At 37.0% G+C, this 6,322-nt stretch overlaps 1 pseudogene; it reads right to left on the reverse strand.

The window, feature by feature from the left end:
• Positions 1-2,734: 2,734 nt before the first annotated feature.
• Positions 2,735-3,679, reverse strand: LOC101834145 (annotated as a pseudogene).
• Positions 3,680-6,322: the final 2,643 nt, after the last annotated feature.

The following is a 6,322-nucleotide window of genomic DNA, read 5'->3' on the forward strand; positions in this document are numbered from 1 at the left end:
TTAAAAAGAAACATTTAGGACTAAGTATATCACATTTGCTCCCAATGGGATATCTCCATCTAATTCCTCTCTTCAAGGCTCAGGCACTTATGCAGAATGGGAGTGGAAATAGTATAAAAGGCATTGGTGTTTGTAGCATAAAAAATAAAAGACCCAGTGACTGATATATGAGTTAAAGCTTTAACTTTTAGATCAGAAAAGCAAAGCACCTGGGAGCTAGCTCTTACCTCTACCTGTGCTCAGACCAAAGGGGTGACCCTCAGAATCACTCAGACTGCTATGATCTCCTCAACATGGCTGCACAATACCTATTAAATCCTCGATTTAAAAACACCAAAGGATCCAATTAAAAAGTGGGCTGCAGAACTAAATAGAGAATTTTCAATAGAGGAGTCTAAAATGGCTGAGAGGCACTTGAGAAAGTGCTCAACATCCTTTGCCATCCGGGAAATGCAAATCAAAACAACTTTCAGATACCATCTCACTCCTGTCAGAATGGCTAAAATCAAAAACACCAACGACAATTTATGCAGGAGAGGATGTAGTAAAAGGGGAACACTCCTCCATTGCTGGTGGGAGTGCCAACTTGTTCAGCCACTTTGGAAATCAGTATGGAGATTCCTCAGAAAAATGGGAATAAACCTACCACAAGACCCAGCAACTCCACTCTTAGGCATATACCCAAAAGATGCCCATTCATAAAACTAGGATGTCTGTTCCACTATGTTCATAGCAGCATTATTTGTAATAGTCAGAACATGGAAGCAACCTAGATGCCCCTCAACCAAAGAGTGGATAGAGAAAATGTGGTACATTTATACAATGTAGTACTATTCAGCAGAAAAAAACAATGGAATTCTGAGATTTGCAGGCAAATGGATGACACTAGAAGAAACCATCCTGAGTGAGGTAACGCAGTCACAAAAAGAGAAACATGGCATGTACTCTCTCATATATGGATTTTAGAAATAGATCTGGGGAGTGTCATCCTACAATCCCATGGCCAGAGAGTCTGGGAAACAGAAACTTCATTCAGTGGCTGATGGAAGAAGAGGCAGACTCCCATGGCTAAGCACTGAGCTGAACTCAAGAAAGCCAGTTACAGAGAGGGAGGACTGATGACCAAAGGGATTAAGACTGGGCTGGTTTAACCCCAAGAAACAGCTGACCTGACAAGGTTTAACTCTTGAATCCCAGGCTGATGCCTCAGAATCCAACATGGGACTAATCAAGACCCCCTGAATGTGGGTGTCATTGAGGAGGCCTAGGTAATCTATTGAGCCTTGGGCAGTAGATTAGTATTCATCCCGAGTATACACATGGACTTTGCACTCCCATCCAACAATGTGAGATGCACTCTCCCCCTGAACTCTTGGTGGAGGGTCTAGGCCCTGCCCTGGATGAAATGAAAGACTATGGACACCCCAATGGAGGGCCTCAACCTCTCCTGAGAAATGAGGGGATAATGGGGGTGATTGGAGGAGGGCACAGGAGGAGGGGAGGGAAAGGGAGAGGGACCTGGAACTGACTTGTGAACCAACCTCGTTTCTAATCTAAATTTAAACTTAAAAATAATAATAAAAATAAGAGGAAAAAATCCTCGATTTAAATGTGTGAGCTCTGATTCACTCACCTATAGCCCAGGGTGATCATGGACTCTGACATTGCTCTATATCTTATTCCGGTGGTTAAATGTCTGTACTACTATCTCCTGATCTCTATAGCTTGAGACTGGCTTTGCTTTATGAATACACAGGAAAGTTTTAATAAATCATAAATAATATACCACCACAGGTGGTATATGAATTTAAGAAAAAATGTTTTCCAGACACTGGTGCAGGTATGGATTCACAGAGACCATACATATTCAAGCCACACAAAATCCCAGGACTGAAATGAGAAAGTGGACACAAAGTTCCACACATAACCAGGAATGGATCTTGGTTATATTTGATATAGTCAATTATATTTGGCTATAATTGATAACTTCTAGGGGAAGAAAGAACAATATTTTCCAATGGATATCACTGAGTATATCAACCACACTCTAGAGCAAGGCTCACAGCCAAGAGTAGTTTGCCAACAGAAAATGAAATATATGGGTTTGTTTAGATTTGATTTATTGTATATGAAGGAATTAATTTGATTTCTTTTGTCATTGTTACCTTGTTGGTTATTTGCTTGTTTACTTTGTTGTTTATTTTTTCATGTTTAGTTTTGGCAGCTGAAAAGGAAAATACAGAGCATGGGAAATAACATTAATTTGGTTGAGAGGGAAGGAAAAGGAATATAGAGGAGATGGGAGAGAAGAAAAACATGATTAAAATATACTATATGAAAAACATTTCATGAAAATTATTTTTAGAAAATTTGACATGAACTAAAATAAGCAGCACATCAAAATGGTTAAAAATGGTAGTTAAAAAATAAATGATATAGCCGGGCAGTGGTGGCGCACGCCTTTAATCCCAGCACTCGGGAGGCAGAGGCAGGCGGATCTCTGTGAGTTCGAGGCCAGGCTGGACCGATAGCCTCCAAAACAATACAGAGAAAACCTGTCTCGTAAAAACCAAAAAAAAAAATGATAGTATAAACAATTGCACTAATTAAAAAACTCACAACAACGAACCCATTATATTAACAATAGCAGTAGTTTCTCAATATCAAGGACTAGAATCAATGTTCAAGATGGAACACACACTACTAGAATTTATTCTTGATAATTGCCTAGTGCTTAGTAATATACGCAGCAAGAAGAAAGTCTTACTCTATTGTGACTCTATAGTTTTTGCAAGAGTTTTCCCATACAGTTGTTCATCTCTGGGTTTCTCAAAGTATATAATAAAGGATTCAACATGCAAGTGATAATGGTATAAAATGCAGTAATGGATTTATCAACAGGAAAACTAGAAACTGTTCTAACATACATGAAGATACAGGGGACAAAAATGAGGAAAACCACCATGATGTGGGAGCTGCAGGTGGACAGAGTTTTACACTTGCCTTCTTGACTCTGATTCTTGAGATATCTTAGGATGATTCCATAGGAGAATAGGAGGAAAATGAAGATCACTATACTCATAGCTCCACTATTGCCAGTGTTAGAGAAGCCAATAAAGTAGGTATCCGTGCATACAAGTATCAATAATGGGTATATGTCACAGCCAAAGTGCTCAACGATATTGGGACCACAGAAAGGAAGCTTATAAACAGCAAGTACTTGAAACAAAGCATGTGCAAAACCTCCTGCCTAGGCCAGCATTAAGAAAAGTATACATACACGTTGATTCATGATAATCAGATAATGCGGCGGTTTACAGATGGCCATACTGAATATAGGCCATTGCCACCAGAATGACAATCTCAACCCCACCAAATAAATGCTCTATAAAGAGCTGGCTTAGACAAGCTGTGAAGGAGATGGTCTTTTTAACATGAAGCAAGTCTACAATCAACTTGGGTGTAATGGCGGTATAATAAACAGTGACAGAGAAGCAAGGAAGAAGTACATTGGGGTGCCCAAAGAAGGGCTGGCAATCACTGTAATCACAATGAGAAGGTTTCCCACCATTGTCACAATGTAGATGAGTAAAAACATAACAAATAATGCCTTTTTCTCAGCAGGATCCTGAGTGAATCCCAGTAGAACAATCTCTGTGACATTGTTGTTTTGGCCCATTTAATCTTCTATCAGGCTTGTTTCAAAGAAGGATTTCAGGGCCTGCCACAAATTGTGAACATGACAATAAATCCATTCTGTCATGAAAAACACATTGTCTTCTACAATAGTTAACCAGTAGTATACAATTAGTAAATAACTACTGAGCTCCATTCACTTTCTCTTAATGAATCTCTATGTCCTAGTTTTATCTCATTGAATTCCTAGACACAAAAGCAGACATAGGTATCTCTGTCACACATGCCTTTAAAAGTAGTTATTTAAAGCACATCGAACTTTGGCATTGACATCAGAAAATCAACAGACAAAAGGTTTTTCATTCAAGAAACTTATAAATGATTCTGGTGTTAAAAGTAATGTCAATTAGTAATGAACAGGTAGTACCTGTGGATAATGCTTATAAATATGAAGTTGGGTAGTACCTACAACACTATTTGTCCCTGTGGAGGCATGTCAGTATTTTTATTTTGCACTCTTAGACCTAGATACTACATGTCAAAAAATAAATTTTAGACATCATATTTACCTCAATCTAAAAAAATTAAGTAATTTTGAACTGCACCAAACACCACCAATATTATTAAGCTGATGATTACATATAACTTTATCTATCTCTGACATAATTTAGCCATTGCCCTTCCATTTCATGATTGCTTGTACTAATTAGTAACACAATTACAACCACCATCAGTTTTTTTCACAAGTATCTTTACTTCACCTAAACTAATTCATTATTCTTACCAAATCCTGCCTTAGCATACAGTATTTCCAGAACTCTTGGGAAAAGCTAGGCAGAGAACCAGAGGGAATTAATAATAGAAGAGAGACAGTGAATACTGAAAGGCACATGGTTTTTTGTTTGTTTGTTTGTTTTGTTTTGTTTTGTTTTTTGAGACAGGGTTTCTCTGTATTGTTTTGGAGGCTGTCGGTCCAGCCCGGCCTCGAACTCACAGAGATCCGCCTGCCTTTGCCTCCCGAGTGCTGGGATTAAAGGCATGCGCCACCACCGCCCGGCTGGACATTTTTTTTATTTTAATATATCCTAGATGCTCAGGGTCCTCACATAGGAATTCATTGCCTGAATCCCCCAAAGCAGAACAGACAAAGAAAATGCACAGCAAAGGGGATGGATAGGATCATTTTCTAAACATAATTACAAATATGTCTCTGACGGCATTCTAACAAACAAGGGGATTAGACAATATGTCAGTATCTTTCCCAGTTTTGCAGTCTCTCATGGTCTATAGCACTGTTTCTTCAAAACTCTTCCATTTTTTTCTGTTGTCAATCTTCCCTTTTTTCACATTTTCACACTGTTTCCAAGTTTATCACTTCTACCTGAATGATACTAATAATGTAAACTGAAATTTAATAACTACCATGACAGAATAATATCTCTAATTTTATTGTATATGGTGTAGCAATAAAGACTCAGAAATTCTTGGATACATAAAGAGCAGTGATGAGAGCTGTGCACCCTGAAGCCACACATCTGGTGACAGCATGAAGTTCATTCATTTTGTATCCTCCTGATCTTAAACATATTAGTAAGTCTTCCACCTCTGCTTCACCATGTGTACCACAGGGACTTTCATAATATCTATCTCCTAGAGAGGTGTGTAAATGTTCTTATGAAATATCTACACACATTCCAACCCATTAGACATTTCAGTGGTGGCTATGATCAATGTTTATAGACGTTTCACTGTGAACATCAGCTGACAATAAGTCATGAGAATTTCTATCCACTTAAGAGGAATGCATATATAATCTGGTTTAAAAACTCAGCATATGTGTACTGCATGAACTAATTTCTGGACTTAAATTTAAAATCATATATATTGGAAATTATTTCTTTTATTATATATACCCATTTACTTATTATATGTGGGATATAATCCATATTTACCTGTAAAGAAATATATTTGAATTAAGAGCAAGCAAAATACCACTTGCATGAACTTGATAACAGAGAAGGACATGTTCAGAGTCAGAGCAACTGTAGAGCAGTTGGGATGCATCTTACACATGTCTCACTCACATTTATGCTTCCATCTGATTCAGAACATCTATCATTGTCATTATTGAAGCTTCCAACTGCCAAAGACATGCCTGTCACAGAACATAGGGTTATCACATCATTTATGTGCAATTCTGTTTTTACATTTTACTTCTACACAGTTCAATTGCATTCAGTATTGATCAGCATTAGTTTTCATCAGGCCAAATCTTCTAGAGTTTTATGTGATTAATGATTTAATAGAAGAAAACAGTGTGCATAGGCTACAAAATGCTACACTTATATGTAATGTACATCATCAAAGGGTTGATCATAATAACACTAATAATATGTCTACTTTCATTTTGAACTACTATTAACACACTTCATGAAAAATAATACTATTATCCATTATTAAGAACATATCTTTTTGAAAAATAGTCTTATATTTTTAAAAAATATGTTTATTTGCCTAACAGTGAAATTGTATTACCCTTAAAGAGGAGTGAAGGTATATCACTTGACAAAACAAGATACAAAGAATCTAAAAATATTAGTCAATTAAATTCAGTATCAAAAGTAATATTATACTTTCTTTTATTTATGAATTCTGGACTTTCAGGAGATACATAAAGTCATATACT

The sequence above is a fragment of the Mesocricetus auratus genome, unplaced genomic scaffold (assembly GCF_017639785.1).
Source record: "Mesocricetus auratus isolate SY011 unplaced genomic scaffold, BCM_Maur_2.0 Super-Scaffold_100004, whole genome shotgun sequence".
NCBI lineage: Eukaryota > Metazoa > Chordata > Mammalia > Rodentia > Cricetidae > Mesocricetus > Mesocricetus auratus.